The sequence below is a fragment of the Martes martes genome (assembly GCF_963455335.1).
Source record: "Martes martes genome assembly, chromosome: 13".
Classification (NCBI taxonomy): domain Eukaryota; kingdom Metazoa; phylum Chordata; class Mammalia; order Carnivora; family Mustelidae; genus Martes; species Martes martes.
The window spans coordinates 16,029,065-16,047,943 of NC_137901.1; positions in this window are offsets into that span (position 1 = coordinate 16,029,065).

Below are 18,879 nucleotides of genomic sequence, written 5' to 3' on the forward strand. Positions count from 1 at the left end.
TCGGTTGAACCTCCAACTCTTGAGGCTCGGGTCCTGATCTCAAGGTTGTGAGATGAAGCCCCGCACTGGGCTCTGCTCTGGGTGTGGAGCCTGCTTAGGATTCTCTGTCTGTCTCTGCCCCCTCTCGCACCCCATCTCTCCTTCTAAAAATAAATAAATAACTAAATAAATATTTTATTTAGAAATAAATACATAAAAGCTGAATGCACTTCGCTAGACAACAAAAATTGCCAAGGTAAATTCCCTATGATTAATTACAAGACTAAACGCCCTCAGCCTGAATTATGTACGCTGTCTCTCAAAGCACTAAACAGAACGCAGGTTTATGGTACAGAAGCAGGTTCTTCTTTGCTTGGCCTCTCTACTTCCTGTCATCAAAGGCGAGCATGAAGGTCATCATTTGAGATTTTTTTTTTTTCTTCTGACCTACTTGAGAACACTCTGAAAGGATCAGTTACCAACGTTAGAAGAGTCATTGAGGATATATTCTAAATCACAAGGGAGAGTCTTTTTAGCTTGAATGTGAACTAACAAAAATTAAATTTTACTTTTAAGTACTGTGTGTTTGAGCTCTACTGCCTTGCACCTTAAATGTAATAGATAAGATTGGGGGAAAGATGTGGAAAGATGCTTTCCCTCTGGCGCTTGGTACTCCGGTGTAGGAGCAACATGGGTCCCTTTGGGGAGTGGAGGTTGAGCTTTAAAGTTAAAGAATAGGATTTCCCTTCTAGGCAAAATTATGTTCCATGACCTAAGTCAGGGGAAAACCAGACCCAGGGATCAGAACGGCTTGTTAAGACTCAAGAATTCTAACCATTTGTCTGGGCTTGTCCTCAGTCTAAAGCATTAATGATTGCTTTCACTTCCCCGTGGCTCGACTTCTGTATCTGAGCTCACCACACAGATGCCCCCCAGAGTTTGTTAGGGAGTGGATTTGGAGCCCCTTAGCGTTTCTGTAGCTGCTCAGCTCAACCTGGACATTTGGGATTGAGGTGGTCAAAAGTTAAAGTCGGCCCTTGTTCGTGCCACCAAGTGACTGTGTTCACGAACTTCCTTGTTCTTAGCACAAGAATGAGTAACTTTTTTTCTATTTCTCTTTTATAAAAACAAGTAAATATTTACAAAGGCAATACAAGTACAGTATTCATTATAGCATAAAGCAGATATACAGCATGAAAACCAATTATTTAGAGGAAGTTAAAAGTCAGCAAATTTCTTTTCCTATCTTAAAATTTCATCAAGTGCTCATTTGTATAAATCTAACCAGATTCAGTGAGTCATTATGAGCCCTTCAAAGGTTAGTGGTTTTTTTTTAAGTTAGTTGTCTTTGTCAAGTACTATTTAAGTGGAAAAACATGCCATGTTTTCATTGATAAAGATGAACTCATTTTTATATGCAGTTGATGCCAGAGCACAATAGATTAACAAATGAATATTAACTGTTATGTTGGAGATATATGTATTTCATTATGGGGGTACTAAAAGGTTTAGACCTGTTTCATGTATATATTTTGTCTTTGCTGTACAATGACATTTCCCCAAAAATGTTGGTTTTTTAATCACTCAAATACCCTTTTGAGCTTGTTAAGACATTTATTAATTTGTGTTCCATCTTGGCAGAAATTATGTCTCTTGCACTTTTGTGTTTCTAAAGATTAACAGAGGGGCACCTGGGTGGCTCAGTCGTTAAGTGTCTGCCTTCGGCTCAGGTCATGATCCCAAGGTCCTGGGATCGAGCCCCGCATCGGGCTCCCTGCTTGGCGGGGAGCCTGCCTCTCCCTCTCCCACTCCCCCTGCTTGTGTTCTCTCTCTCGCTGTGTCTCTCTCTGTCAAATAAATAAAAATTAAAAAAAAAAAAAAAGGTTAACAGAATCCAGGGGAGATATTTGACAATGAAAATATGTGCTGGATGAAAATGTAGGTACACACTAACTCTAGCAAATCACGTTTGGAAATCTGTCTCCCTCTCTGGTACACATGTTTTTAATATGCACAACTGAGCACCCATTTTATTTGGAAAACCTGGCCTTTAATGTATTTCCTTTAAGGCTGATTTGCCATTTATCTCGTTGCTTCTAATGAAGGTCATCAATGGATTTGGCTTTTTTTTTTTTTTTTTTTTTTTTACCTCCCCACCCCTTCCCCACGGGTCTTCCCCAGGAGTCACCTCCAGGCAGATGCCCGTCTGTCTACACCCGCTTATTCCGTCTACACAGAGATGTCCTGAAAGTGTTCCACCAGTGGGGGCGGCAGGAAGACTGTCACTGATTCAGGGAAAGTCCTTCTGCTAAATGAGATCTTCCACTTCCCAGGAAGACTGATGCCCTAAGCAGCAGAACGGAATCGTGGAAACCATCTGAAAACCGGAGAAACCCAGCAAGTCCTTATAGGGCAGTACGTGCAGCCCCTGCGGTCAGGGGACATGAGCGTAAGCTCTCATGTTCATTGCCATCGCACGCAGAAACACCATTCAGGGGCACCTGGGCGGCTCAGTCATGAAGCGTCTGCCTTCAGCTCAGATCATGATCCCGGAGTCATGGCGTCGAGCCCTGCATCAGGCTGGCTACTTGGTGGGAAGCCTGTTTCTCCCTCTCATTCTCCCTGCTTGTATTCCCTCTCTCACTGTGTCTCTCTGTGTCGTATAAATAAACAAAACCTTTAAAAAAAAAAAAAAAAGAAACAAACAAACAAACAAAAGTAACAAACCCAGCAACTCCGCTCACACTATTGAGGATTAAATCCGACTGCTCAACACTTCTCCAAATCTCGTTTAGAAGTACGGGCTGGGGCGCCTGTGTGGCTCAGTCGGTTGAGCATCTGACTCTTGATCTCAGCTCAGGTCTTGGTCTCAGGGCTCTGAGTTCCAGCCCCACACTGAGCTTAAAAAAAAAAAAAAAAATAGGTAGGTTCCTTTACAAATTACCGCATCTCACTAATCAGGGAATAATCTAGAAATGAGTATTCTGGAAGCATTTTGATGAAAAGAAGCAGTGATATGGAAAATCGAGGCTTGGAAAAATGTCAGGGTTTTGTTCACTCCTGTTTTAAAAGAACAGGAATAAAAGGAAGAGAGTTTCTGATTAAAAACATAAGTCTGCGCCTGTGTCAATTTCGCCAGCCTCCTAGACTGCGAGGCGTTCCAGAGGTGGATTTCGTAGTTGCCTTGGATGCTGCAAAGGCCATATGCCACCTTGGTGCCACTTCTGTTTCTGAGGGTCCACCTAAGTTTGTTTTCATAGATACAATCTCACATACCCCCATAAGGCTACACCTCAAACAATTCTAGAGGCCCCTCTCCTCCACTTTTGTCTGAAGAGCAAAATATACTCTGGGGGCTTCATTAGGAAAGACATTTTGCTCTTCCCTTGAGATAAACATCTAACGAACCTGCGGCTGGATAGCCTCTACTTGCCTTTTATAACTTAGCTATGGCCTTGGGACCTGAAGACTCTCTTAACCTCAGCTGGTTTTAATGGCTTTCCTAAGAAATATTATGTGTGCTGAGACAGTGAACTCTCCTGCCAGGTTAGACTTCAGTCTCAATGAAGGAAAAGCAACCGCATTAAGATAGATCTGTTTGTAAAAAAGAGTATTTGAAATTAACATCGTGGGGAAACCAACAGAACTTTCTGATAGCTGATTTCCTTCCACATATGGTTCAATGCAGCACTAATGGTTTCCATTTGAAAAAGCAAATTCATTTAGAAAGAAAGATGTTTTATAACATATATCAGAAGTCTTAATGTCTCAAGAATATACCAGTTCAGGGGCGCCTGGGTGGCTCAGTGGGTTAAAGCCTCTGCCTTCGGCTCAGGTCATGATCCCAGGGTCCTGGAGTCGAGCCCCACATCGGGCTCCCTGCTCAGCAGGGAGCCTGCTTCCCTTCCTCTCTCTCTGGCTGCCTCTGCCTGCTTGTGATCTCTGTCTGTCAAATAAATAAATAAAATCTTTAAAAATATATATATATACCAGTTAAAAATATATATATATATATATATACCAGTTCTTTAGAAGTTGAGTGATTGGGGGCTCCTGGGTGGCTCAGTGGGTTAAAGCCTCTGCTTTCGGCTCAGGTCATGATCCCAGGGTCCTGGGATCGAGCCCCACATCGGGCTCTCTGCTCAGCGGGAAGCCTGCTTCCTCCTCTCTCTCTGCCTGCCTCTCTGCCTACTTGTGATCTCTTTCTGTCAAATAAATAAATAAATAATCTTTAAAAAAAAAAAAAAAGTTGAGTGGTTGAATCTAAGAATTGCCAGTCATAAGTTCTGAATAAAATTAACCAGTACTTTAGTTTACTTGAAGCTGCAAACTTCATTGGCCATTGGTCCACAGAGGGGGGTTCCCACACACACTGATCAATGACCTCTTACAAAAGTTAAAAGGATAAGCAAGCACCAATAATTTTGTGGGAATAACATCATTTCCTAAAATGCCTGCGTAAGAACGACCCAGCATATTCATATCTATCCCCCATGTCTACATCCCAGACACAATAAACCTTTCACTTTACAAAGAAGGAGCCTACCTGCTATTCGGTGCATTTCTTCTAGGACTGAAGATCTCTATTAAATGGATGGGTTCTGAGGAAGCCTTATTTAATGTCAAATCAATTCATTATAAACCTGCCTTACTACGTACATTTCCATTAAGACCCAAGTGTGACTTTAACATCAGAGTATTTTGGCTGCTGTCGGGCTGATCTGAACTCAGATAGATGGCAGAGTGGAGTGTTGGGAATGGCTCTTCTTCAAACCCTATGTTCCAATAATATATAATTTTAGGGGAAGGAACCTTTGCGAGCAAAAGCAGAGGAAATTTCAAACGGAAAACAACTTTCCCAGAGTATTAAATGCAATCTAATAAAAGATGTACTTCAAGGTGTTATCAATACGACTTCTGTCCGTGGACTTGACAGCCTGATTTTGTAATAGTTAACATACACCCTGGGGTGCCTGGGTGACTCAGTCAGTTAAGTGTCTGCCTTCAGCTCAGGTCATGATCTCTGAGTCCTGGGATCAAGCCCTGGCTAGGGCCTCCTCCTCCGTAGGGAGTCTGCTTCTCTCTCTCCTTCTGCCCCTCCCCACTGCTCGGTCTCTCTATCAAATAAATAAATAAATAAATAAATAAAATCTTGAAAAATAAATACTTAACATACATCCTAATCTCTCTTTGTGCTTTTGAGCTGATTTCTTTAGGAGGTTTGGTACATTAATAATTAGATCATAAACCAACTTAAAGTTTGAGGTTTTAGCAAAATAATTATGACTCAAAATAAGTGAATAAACTGTTAACAATTCAGAAGAGTTTGGGGCACCTGGGTGGCTCAGTGGGTTAAAGCCTCTGCCTTCGGCTCAGGTCATGATCTCAGGGTCCTGGGATCGAGCCCCACGTCCGGCTCTCTGCTCAGTGGGGAGCCTGCTTCCTCCTCTCTGCCTGCCTCTCTGCCTACTTGTGATCTCTGTGACAAATGAATAAATAAAATCTTAAAAAAAAAAGATTTAAAAAAACAATTCAGAAGAGTTTATTATAATTCTTTCTAATAGGGGCTCCATTCTATTTCCCTTCAAAAAGTGATACCCCCTTACATTTACCTTGCAATTTATAATATCTAAGAACTTCTGACCTATGTAATCTCATTTGATGCTTATAACAATCCCACATGGTGAGCAGGGTTTTACTTTGTTGAGGAGAGCAGGGCTCAGAGAGGAGACCATGGAGCTCAGACCAAACTCAGATCTCCCAGCTCGAGGCCCAGTGCTCCTTCTGTTCTAGCAAATTTACTTAACAGTCAGATGAAAGTCTTCAGTGTCTGGGGCCTGTGCCTTCATCCTTCTCTGAAAACACCATGGCTAAGCAAAAACAAAGCAGGCAGAATGCCAACTACAAAATGTATCAATACCAATACAATTGATTATGGAAAATTTCAGCCCAATTAGCAATTGTTTTGTTTTTATTAAGACTTAATTTTACTAAGACATAATTTTATTCAGACTTGATTTTTTTTTTTTTTTAAGAGCAGTTTAAGGTTCAAAATTGAGACGGAAGTGTGGAGATTTCCCATCTACTTCCAGTATTTTCCTGTATACTTCCCATACACTATCCCTTATACTTCCAGGCTTTACATATGTAAAAGCAATCGTTTTAGCCCTTTATTAAAATATGAAATTTAGGAAGTAATTTGAGAATGGAATGATTGGGCTGCCATCAATACTGCCATTAAATCCTTGTGCTCTTTGAGACTTAGAATGATACCATTGAGTTCCAAAATGGGTAAAAATAATAGCACATAAATTGTATCTCTAACAAGCGGTTAAGGCCACATACCCATTGTTAGGGACTTAATTGTGTCCCCCCGCCAAACCCACCCCTGCAAATTGCTAGGGTGAAATACTAACTCAGGCACTACACAGTGTGATGATATTCAGAAATAGGGTCTTTAAAGAGGCAAATAAGTTAGAATGAGGTCATTACGGAGGACCCTAATCCTATGACTGGTATCCTTGTTGGAAGAGAAGATTTGGACACAGACACACACAGAAGGAAGACCATGTTAAGATACAGAGAGAAGATAGCCATCCGCAGGCCGAGGAGACAGGCCTTGGAAGAAACCAGCCTTACCAACTCCTGGATTTCAAACTTCTGCCTCCAGAACTGCGAGAAAATTAATTTCTGCTGCTTAAGCAGAACTAATACTTTGTAGTATCTGTAGTACTTTATTATGGCAGCCCTAGCAAACTAATATGAGCCCCCCAAAACACACATACACGCACAGTACTATGCTACCTAACACAAGCTATATGAAAATCTGCCTTTTTGAGTAGCCTTGGATTTTTACTCATGGGATGCTATTACTCATCAAGTTTTTTCTGCTTAAGCTTCATTTATTTATATTTTGATGTTAATTATGATAGACTTTAATAATGAACAACCAAAATTCAACATATAACACTAAGAAGCCCAAATCTACTTTAAAAAAAGAGAGAGACTAACCACCCTGCTCTGCGGTGAAGAATGACTTCCCGAAGTGTCCAAAGTCACTGGTGGACTCCTTCAGTACTGGGAGCCAACATCCGGGCACCTGACTCTTTATTAAACACTTAATGTTTATTGAGGGTGGCAGTGGGGGGCTGCCCAAAAAGCTGGACCAAAGAAAGAAAGATGAAGTTTCTGCTACACAATCCGGGTAGAGTTCACATGATTCGAGAGCATAGAAATGATGATACAAAGAGGTAAACACTATTTCTTATTCTATTTCCTTTTTTTAAAAAAGATTTTATTTATTTATTTATTTGAGAGTGAGAGAAAGCACAAGTGGGGTGAGGGGCAGAGGAAGAAGCAGACTCCCCGCTGAGCAGGGAGCCTGAAGTGGGGCTTGATCCCAGGACCCTGGGATCATGACCTAAGCCAAAGTCAGATGCTTAACCGACTGAGACACCCAAGTGCCCCTCTTGTTACATTTCTTAACAGTAAAAATTTCCCTTGTTTCAATTCCCTTCTTAATTGTGTACCACAGTGGTATGTTCCAGTACAGTGAGATCCTGAAATGACAGAAAAACATTGAAGTTAAGTATTGTTTTTAGTCAGATGAGTTGTAAGTTGGGCAGCTAGAAGTTCAACATCAGCCGCCATGGGACATCTCGTTCGTGTGCCTGTCCTTGCAATCTGTTGACAGGTGGGATGCCAAATGTGCATTTCTGGATCCTCCTTGTAACATTCCGCAGGATCTTTTTCATATCATGTTTGCAAACTAAAATCTAACCTGATATTAAAGAGGGATATAAAGTTGAAGAACCAGGGGCCCCTGGCTGGCTCAGTCCACTAGAGCCTGTGACCGCTGATCTCAGGATTGCGAGTTTGAGCCCCATATTGGGTGCAGAGATTGCTTAAAAATAAAATACATATTTTTTTAAAGTCTAAGGACCATCTTAAAAACACGAACACACACCCCCAGTTGTAAGAAAATAATTACTTTGTTCGCTATAGAAGTTAGCAAAGAAAAATGCCCCAACAGATGGAACGTGATACTTCGTAGGAAAAGACGATCACAAGTCCAGTGAAATGTTGGGTGGCGTTTCATAACCCGGATGTTTGTAGCTCCTGCTCGTTGTTTTACTCTTTCCTCATGCCTTTATTTTGACCGCTCACCTCTATTCTCTCTCATAGAGTCCTCAGGATTAGTGACCTGTGAGTCCATCTGCCTCTAAGACAATCACTCTTAAGCTGCCCAATGTTTTGTTTTGTTTTTTTAAGATTTTATTTATTTGACAGAGATCACAAGTAGGCGGAGAGGCAGGCAGAGAGAGAGGAAGGGAAGCAGGCTCTCCGCTGAGCAGAGAGCCCGATGCGGGGCTCGATCCCAGGATCTGAGATCATGACCTGAGCCGAAGGCAGAGGCTTTACCCCAATGAGCTACCCAGGTGCCCCAAGCTGCCCAATGTTTAAAGCTACCATCCCACAGTACTGGCTCCCAGAACTCGACTGGCTTTCTTCTCGTGTTCTCTGGATCGACAGTATTTAACAGCCACCAGTTGGAGCTGCCATTAAAGAATGTGTATACATGAGGGGCACCTGGGTGGCTCAGTGGGTTAAGCCTTTGCCTTCGACTCAGGTCATGATCTCAGAGTCCTGGGATCGAGTCCCACATCGGGCTCTCTGCTCGGCGAGAGCCTGCTTCCTCCTCTCTCTCTCTCTGCCTGCCTCTCTGACTACTTGTGATCTCTCTGTGAAATAAATAAATAAAATCTAAAAAAAAAAAAAGAATGTGTATACATGAGACCCCAAATCTCTCAAATTCTAAAATCTTGACTATGTAAATCTAATACGTTTCCTGCGTCAGCTGGCTGGCAGGTTTAAACTTGGATGTTTAATTTATCTCTATGAAAGCTATCTGTATTTCCAAGAACATGGCCACCATGCGCATTCTCCTCACACGCAGAGCAACGTTTCAGATGCTCTAACCAGGCATCACAGCTTATGCAATCTTTTCACCTTTCCAAAGCATTCTCAAAACTTGCGACCATCTGGGTAGACAAGCACCAGCTCCATGCTTACAAGAAGATCATCCCACAGGATAGAGAAATCAAACATGAAGCCAGCTACTAGACCATCCTTCCCCATGCTTCAGGGTAGATGTCACCAGAAGGCAAACATCTATGCTTTTATGATTATGTAGGTTAATGACCAGACTTAGTCCAATGGTCTGTAGTTTCCATCTTGGCTGTAGGTCAGTATAGGTCTTGCCCTGCCATTGTGCCTTATTTCCCTGCGCTGATCGAGGGGACCCATTTCCAAGAACAGGTTGGTTGGCCATTTTAGGGCACATATTCATGAACATGGTATTCCTTCTTGATAAAGAAAGGAAACTGGGAGTGACACAGGATGAGATTTGAGCTGAGAACAGGAGGGAGAGCTGGCAGTAACCTCAGGAGAAGACTCACACAAGAGTAAGAAAAATGCGATGTTAAGCAAGTCCTTTAGTCCATTAGGTCTCTGTGGAAAAGGGATCATACCTTCCTTTTTATATTAACACGCAGAAGTAAGTTCATAAAATGGTATAGTGTGTCAGGACAAAAGAGGGAATGGAGGCTGGGATGAATGTCCCGCGAAAGACCCGTGAGCAAAATGATGAATTAATTTTCGGTTTACAGTTCTATTGAAATGGAGCATCGCTTTTTGGTTTAAGTAGTCTGTGTACTCTGATCAGCTTGTAAAAATATTGTCTCAGTCTCAAAAAAAAATCACAATAAAATTCATAGTCTTATAAAGTTTGGTAAATAAGCAACAGAGTGGTTTGGAGCACGCTCAGAGGACACAGAAACAGAGCATTTATAAGTGTTAGCTGAAAATAAAATTAACTGTGATGTCCTTCTGAGGCTGACCTTGGAGGTAAAGGAAAATGCAAAATCAAATTATGAAAAGTAGTATTTTCAGGGCCTGCAATGCATGAGGTTTCTATGCAGAGTTCAATTTCCTGAAGTTAAAGATACCATGAAGTGTACTATAACTATATTTAAAATAGAAAATTATTTCTCTGTTCAAAAGGAAACCTATCAGCTCTGTTTTAGTAAACTCTGAACCCAAGAACCTGTGAACTGCCCTCTTCCAACAGGAAGCATCTTGGGTTGGTTCGGGCTGTGCTTTAGGCTGATCATTACAACACTGACACAAAAGGTCACTGTCACCTCCATACGTCACTCAACCTAACCATAATGGTTTCCTAGGGCTGCCAGAACGGAGTACCACACCCTGGGTGGCTTCAAACAACAGAGATTTATTCTCTCACTGTTCTGGAGGCCAGAAGTCTGAGATCAGGGTGTCAGCAGGGTCATGCTCTTCCTGAAGGTTGCGGGGAACCTGGAGAAGCTTCTGCTTCTCTCCTGGCTTCCGGTGGCCTGCCAGCCCTCCTCAGCCCTTAGGACCACCCCTCCAATAGCTGCCTTCATCCTCACAAAACGTTCTTCCTGTGTCTCTGTGTCTCCATAAAGTCTTTTTATAAGGATACCAGTCTTCTCATTTAGGGCCTAACCTCATCCAGTATGACCCCCATCTTAACCTAACTAGTTGCTAAGTACCTTACTCCCAAATATAGTCATAGTCTGAGGTTCCAGGTGGATATGAATTCGCAGCGGAAATTATTCAACCTAGAGCACTAACCAATGATAAAAATCTTTTTTAGTCATCGAATATCCTCTGGGAGTCCACGATTCCTAAACACGTGCAGTGTGTTTGGAGGCCAGACAGAAAGTTGACACGAGGCCAAGTTACTCTTTTAAAGACAGATTTTTTTTCCCCCCTTGGTGCTCAACTGACTGAAATTTTATCTGCTCTGGGTACAATGATGCAGAATGTTATTATTCTTCTTTGCTTCATTTTTTTTTACATCTTTTTTGTTTGTTTTTAAACCAGAGTTAGTTCCTTATTTAAAAAACAAAACAAAACAAAACAAAACTTCAGGCTGTTGGGGAAATCATCACATCTGTTCATCCTCATGGAACATGACTTTCACAGGGAACCTGCTCTCATTATGCCCCCATTTGTAGTCAAAAACTGGATTTCATTTTTCCCGTGTCCTCTGTCATCCTGGCTTAATCTCACAATACTTGCTGGCTTCAGTTATTACAAACAAGTAATACTATAGGAAACAGGTGATAGTCCTCATTTTTCTTTTTTCTTTTTTTTTTTTTAAGATTTTATTTTATTTATTTGACAGACAGAGATCATAAGTAGGCAGAGAGGCAGGCAGAGGGGGGTGGGAAGCAGGCTCCCCGCCGAGCAGAGAGCCCGATGTGGGGCTCCATCCCAGGACCCTGGGACCATGACCTGAGCTGAAGGCAGAAGCCCCAACCCACTGAGCCACCCAGGTGCCCCAGTCCTCATTTTTCTAAGATAAGGAGTAAAGCCATGCGGTTAAAATACAAATTTGAAGAAGTCTGCACTTACTGTTTTGATGTGGGGAGAGTGGTAATCTTAGGCATTTTATGTTCAGAGACTGAATTTACAATGATGCTTATGTGAACTGGAAAAAGTATACATTGGAGATCTTTTCTTGGAATAACCTAACCTAAGTTTTGGACTTGACCTTGAAGAAAAATAAACAAATAAAAAGAAAAAAAAAACAAAAAACAAACAAAAAAACATTTTTTTTATTTTGTAAGAAATGGGAACTTCGTGAATTTTTGTATTTTTAACACTGTTTTGTATGAATAACCTTTTATGCACTTGGACCCAAATATGTTCCTTAAAGAAGTTTTAGTCTCTAAAATAGGAAGGGATATTCTAAGTCACAGCGAAACCTCTGATTCCTCATGAACTCAAGTTTGTGCAAGGGGAAAATTACCTGCAGGTGTGGATGAGAAGTCCCGATTGGATCAGCTTGACCTTCTCACGCACCAACAACCCACCAACAACCACCTGAAGGGAAGGAAGCAGGAAGTAAAGCAACCCAGCCCCCCGGTGTCTGGGTGTCTGCGTTTGACTGTTGGTCGTCAACTTCTTGGATTCTATTTGCCGCCCAAATGATGAAAGATTATCTGTCGAAGCCAACACAGAAATATTTTTTGTGTTTTATTTTATGTTTTAGATTTTATTTATTTATTTGACAGAGAGAGAGAGAGCACACAAGCAGGGGGAACGGCAGAGGGAGACGCAGTCTCCCTGCCGAGCTGGGAGTCCTACACGGGGCTCAGTGGCGCGGGGTTCAATCCCAGGACCCTGGGATCATGACCTAAGCTGAAGGCAGCCGTTTAACAGACTAAGACACCCAGGGGCCCCTGCATTTGATTTTAAACCTATGCTTTAATACAGTGACCAAAAGCCCAGCAAAGTGTGGATAGAACCTTCTAAAGCAGTATCTTTATGGGATTCCTCCCAGTCCTCGTACCTGAGTGATACAGACATCACCTAGCAGGTAGCCGAATAATTACATCAGTTGTTTCTGCCTGGAAGGAATCTTACTTGGAAACGATCCTACAGGGAAAGTCTCCCTATCTGACACCTGGAAGGCTTTATGGAAAAGAGGAAATTTGACTACCTTTGGCTAAAACATAAAAGTATTTTTTTATAATCTTTGGAGTTTAAATCACCATTTCTGTATCAAGATGCTAATAATACTATCTAATAATATAACACCAGGTATCATACTTTAAAACTGTTGTTCTTAGTTTACATTTGCCATTCACTTAAAACCATGTGGGTTATGACAGGTACAGTGTAACTACATGAGGCTGAAGAAGGCTGAGTTTCATTTCCAACCACCCCCAGACAGAGCTTAATTTTACATTTTGCTAAATTGATATCACAGTTGCCTTGTGATGGTATCTTTTATGTTATTGTCTATATAGAATATAATGCATATATACAGAAAAGGACCTGTTAACATAATTGCTTAAAAAGGCTATGCATTTTACCATCTTTTTTCATGGTATACAAATCTCTATCACTGAAAATTGATTTTTTAAATATTTTACAAACAAAATCTACTGACTAATCATTTTTAACTGCTTTTGATTCAAATCATTTAACCTTCTGATGGCCAAGATAACGGGTGTGTATTGGACCCAGCACCCAAGTGAGTGATATCTAGGATAAATAAAGAGAAAAGATCATCTTCATTACAGTTCCCCATCCCCTATCCCAAACTTCCTTGGCCACTCATTGCATCTCGCTCTACCCAAGGTTGTCCCAGCTCCAAAATCATAAATTCAAGTGCACTGTCTTAGTTCATTCTGGTCAGTATCACGGAATAGCATAGACTGAGTGGCTTATAAACAACAGAATCTTATTTCTCACAGTTCTGAGGCTGGAAGTCAGAGACCAGAGAGCTGGAAAGTTCAGGTTCCGGTGCGGGTCCTCTTCAGGGTTGCAGATGGAGTTTTTTCTTGTATCATCACGTGGCAGAGAGAAGAGAGAGAGAGAGAACCAAACTCTCTCAAGACTCCTAGGAGACGTGAATCCCCTGCATGAGGGCTCCACCCTTTGGCCTAATCACATCCCAAAGGCCCCTCATTCTAATACCATCACACTGGGGGGTACGGTTTCAACATATGTATTTGGGGGTGGGGAACACGCACATTCAGTCCATGACACAGCCTTCTTGGATGACAAGCTCTTCCTCCTTGTTTTCACACCCTTTCATCTACTACATCTCTCTCTCTCCAATTTCACCCAGACCTCCAGATCCTAGAGCCCTTCCTTTCCTGCCAACCATCTATGTCCTCTCTCCTACTTCTCCACAAAATATGGGTGGATCCTCACCTCTGATTCTTTCCTACCAAGATCGTCACCTCCCTTGTTCCCTTGCCCTTCTGTCATGCCTAGCCCCCCAAGCCCCAAGCTAGATCTAACCAACTACCGGCCTGTTGTTGTGAGCTGCTGGAGGAAAGCTCACCGCTGCCCCTACGCTGGAACTTGACATCAAAGTTTTCCTGACCAGCTGTTCCTCCCATTCTCCAGTGGCTATTTTCAACCTTCTCAGCTTTCTCCAAACCTTCTACTCCAAGATGGCACATACAGCCAACTGAGGAGTCAACCAGAGTCCTCTTCTTCCAAGACACCCAGGAAAACTATATTTAACAGTACCCCCCCCCTCCCCACCACCCCGCTTACATAGGGTGTGGCCATTCTACTGAGATCTAATCATAGAATTTGAGCAGAATGATGTTCCCCTTCTCCCAGTTCTGGCCTATCCAAACCTCCCACAAATGCTCCTTTGTCTTCTCCCAGCTGCACTACGGACGCTAAGACCTGGGGCAGATATGATGTCACCCATTAAACCATGGGGGTTATGACAGGCACAGTGTAACCACATGATGTTGAAGTTGGCTGGGTTTCACTTCCAACCACCTCCGAGACAGAACTTAATGTTACATTCTGCTACCTTGATATCACACCTGCTTTGTGATAGTATCCTTTACTTTGTTATTTACACAGAATATAATGCATATACATAGAAAAGGACACATAAACACAATTACCTGGAAAAGGCTATGTATTTTAACATCTTTTTCTTGTTAATCAGAACCTCTATCTGATGTGGTCCTGAATGACTTTAGAAACAAATCACACACACACACACACACACCCCCAACCCCGGCCTTCTCCACTCTCCACTGTGCCAGGTGGATTGCACATGAATGAGGAGCAAGTAACAGTCAGATCACAGAGTCACAGAGGCAGGAGTCAGGAAGAGATCAGCTCCTCTCTTGTTCCACATCCGTCTCACCCCCTTGCATCCTGTTCTCCTGAAGAAGAAAAAAGAAAATTTATTTTGTTCTCCTTCAAGTACTGGAGACCAACTTACTATAGTTTGAATAATCAGGGTTTTTTAAAGATTTTATTTATTTATTTGAGATAGACAGATTGAGCACAAGAGCACAAAGAGGGGGAGTGGCAGGAAGAGGGAGAGGCAGAAGAGACTCCTCGCTGAGCAGGGAGGCCGATGTGGGGCTCTCAGGGCTCTCAGGACCCTGAGATCATGACCAGGGCCGAAGAGAGACGCTTAACCCACTGAGCCACCCAGGAGTCCCCTGAATAATTAGGGTTTAATGATACCTGTTGTCACTTGGAAGATGACCTCAGAGAGCCTGAGAACAGCAATCATCACATGGCCTCTGACACCTAACATTCATCATGGAGAGGGAGAAATGAGGACAGACCCCGGTTCTGTGCCTTTCCATGTCTCCCACAGAATTATATCCCAATGTAACAATTTTAGGCCTGAAAGTCCCGTGTTGATCTATATGTCTAAAACATATATGTCTAAGACATATATGTCTATATGATCTATATGTCTAAAACAAAAGTAAGTATCTAAATGGAAATCGAAAAAACTATTTCCTTTGACCATAAATAAAAATATTATTTTTTTCTGGATTGAATTATCTTTACAATCGTTATCAGTAAACACTTGAGCAAAGCACCTAAATATTACATATTTTAAGTCATTAAATATCAAGTAAACATAAAGTAAGATGTAAAACAGAAAAAATAACATAAAAAGTAAAATGCATTGAAAATGAAGCTCTTATAGATGAATGGGACTATTTTGTCAAATGGTTTTGAGTTTGGGGCTTTTTTTCAATTACTTACAAATCTGTGGCTGATAGACTGAGACCCGTTTCTAAAAATAAAACTATTCTTATTTTCACTTTTTTAAACAATTGTGAAAACTTTGTTCAAATAAATAAATAGAGGGGCACCTGGGTGGCTCAGTGGGTTAAAGCCTCTGCCTTTAGCTCAGGTCATGATCCCAGGGTCCTGGGATCGAGCCCCACATCTGGCTCTCTGCTCAGCGGGGGGCCTGCTTCCTCCTCTCTCTGTCTGCCTCTCTGCCTACTTGTGATCTCTGTCTGTCAAATAAATAAATAAATAAATAAATAAATAAATAGAAATAGAAGGCATGTATCTATAGAAATGTACCTGAGATATTTGGACAATTTCTCAGCATTCCTGATAAAATTATTTGATCATTTACCATGAAAAATAAGTTACTTTTTTGCTGTCGATCAACTATCTATCAAGTCTATCACTGACTAGTCCTCTGATTAAAGGGTAGCCACAGGCTTACCTACTCTTTGACTTGAAAACTCCCTGATTTGCAAAAGAACCTACCAGCGCATCGCTAGGCATTCACTTGCTCATCTCCACACCTCCAGCTGCCCTTGGCCTTCTTATGCAGGGTTCACACGCAGGGCCAGTAGCCTCCACGAGATTCATAATAAACGGGGAAGGGATAGTTGTAAAAGAGGACAGGAGAGCAAACTCTCAGACAGATAAATTTTAGGAAAATATACACATGCAAGTTGAACACCAGGAAATTCATTCCTTAAAACTACCCAGGTGTGTGTGCTCTTGGGAAATACATCAAGACCGTGTACTGAAGACCGTGAACCAAACAAATTGGCAGGGTCCCCAGAAGAATTCTCCTGGATTCTGTGGGCCCTGAAAAGCAAATGCCATTTTGTAAAGATACTCTCTTCTCTTAAGAGCAGAGACTGTTCTTTTAAATTCGTTAGAACTTTAAAGTATAAACAGACTGATGACATTTGCGTAAAGATCAGCAGTTGGAATTTTAGCTGCACATAAAATGTGTGATTGACCCTGGGCTGGTGTTTTGGGTTTTTTTTTAAGATTTTATTTATTTATTTTAGAGAGAGAGAGTGTGCGTGACAGGAGGCGGGGAGGAGCAGAGTGAGAGGGACAAGGGGACTCCACACTGAGCACAGAGCCCCCCATGGGGCTCAATGTCACAACCATGAGATCATGACTTGAGCTAAAATCAAAAGCTGATCCGTTAACTGGCTGAGCCACCCAGGTGCCCCAGGGCTGGTTATTTTAAAGACAGGTGTGGGGGCGCCTGGGTGGCTCAGTGGGTTAAGCTTCTGCTTCGGCTCAGGTCATAATCTCAGAGTCCTGGGATCGAGCCCCGCATCGGGCTCTCTGCTCAGCAGGGAGCCTGCTTCCCCCTTTCCCTCTGCCTGCCTCTCTGCCTACTTGTGATCCTCTCTCTGTCAAATAAATAAATAAAATCTTTAAAAAATAAAAATAAAGACAGGTGTGTTACTCATGCCAAGCTAATCAGCCAGCCCCATCACAAGAAGAGCTCTGTGGCCATCTGTCCTGGGGCAGCCTGGAGTAATAGCCACTCATCCCCTAGGGCACCTGGCAGACTTCCTGCTTCTCCCTAATTAGAAGAGGCTACACCCAGTGTCCTCTACGCCCCAAGTCTAGGAGGGAACAGCAGTGCCTGTCCCTTTCTCTGCATCAAGTGACAGCTGGCCCCTGACCACAGTGGTAGGAAGTTCCAGTCCTCAACTTGCTTTTGACCAGGCACACTACTCTCCTTTCCTCCCTCTGGGTCTAGGGAAGAAAAGAGGCAGCATTAAAACTTACCTTTATATTCATACTGTTCATCTGTTGTTTTTTTTTTTTTTTTTAAATTTTATTTATTTATCTGACAGAGAGAGGGGAATCACAAGTAGGCAGAGAGGCAGGCAGAGAAAGAGGGGGGAAGCGGGATCCCTGATGCAGGGCTTGATCCCAGAACCCTGGGATCATGACCTGAGCTGAAGGCAGAGGCTTTACCCACTGAGCCACCCAGCCGCCCATGTCCATCTATGTTTTATATGAAGAAGGATTCCAGAACCAGAGAATGACTGTCAGGCAAATCAACACACTAGATTCTTTTTTTTAATTAACATATAATGTATTATTTGTTTCTGGAGTACAGGTCTGTGATTCATCAGTCTTGCACAATTCACAGTGCTCACCATAGCACATACCCTCCCCAGTGTCTATCCCCCAGTCACCCTATCCCTCCCACCCCCCTCCAGTCCAGCAACCCTCAGTTTGTTTCCTGAGATTGAGTCTTTTATAGTTTGTCTTCCTCTCTGGTTTCCTTTTATTTCATTTTTACCTCTCTTCCCCTATGATCCTCTGTCTTGTTTCTCAAATTCCTCTTATCAGTGAGGTCCTATCATTGTCTTTCTCTGATTGACTTATTTCACGTAGCATAATACCCTCTAGTTCCACCCATGTCATTGCAAATGGCAAGATTTCACTTTCAACGGCTGCATAATATTCCTCAGTACATATATACCATGTCGTCTTTACCCATTCATCTGTTGATGGACATCAGGGTGCTTTCCATACTTTGGCTATTGTGGACATTGCTGCTATAAAGATTGGGGTGCACGTGTCCCTTTGGATCAGAGCTCTTCGTGCCATGTCACTCTGTAGGCTGCTTGTGAGCTTCTGGAACGGAGCCTGACTGCAGTATCCCCGACTCGGTTGGGGATTGTTGGGATGGACATAGCATCACAGACACAAAGTGCAGCTGCTCAAGACCGCCACTGACTCAGGGACAAAAGGAAAAGTCATTTTCCCTGCAAAGAGAGTGAGACTCTGGCCACCATCCTTGACCTCCTCTGTCCCCTCACAGGGCCCCATGTGCCCTCCTCCTGGTCAAGCCTAGCTCCTCAACTGGCTCAGGAAACCATGTCCTGGAGCTACAGGAATCTTCTGTCTACATAGCACCTCTCTGCTCACAGCTTTCCCTCACAATCTGAAAATACCGAAGATTCTCTCTAGAAGCTCCCTGTTGCGGATAGTAAAACATAAAATGCAGATACAATGATTAAAATAACCTCAAAACTGCAAAAGACTTAAATGATAGCATAGATTCCAGAAACAGAACAAACTACGTTCCAGAATGTAACTTGATCGTCAGGTTGGCATTTCAAATCAAGGGCGTAAAGAGCCTTGTTTAGTAAGTGGTGGTGCGACCACCGTGTTGAGGATAAGTACATAGACATAGCAGAACCTCCATAAAAATCCCTAAATGACTGGGCATGGGTGCTTCTGGGTTGGTGATCACGTGCCGCT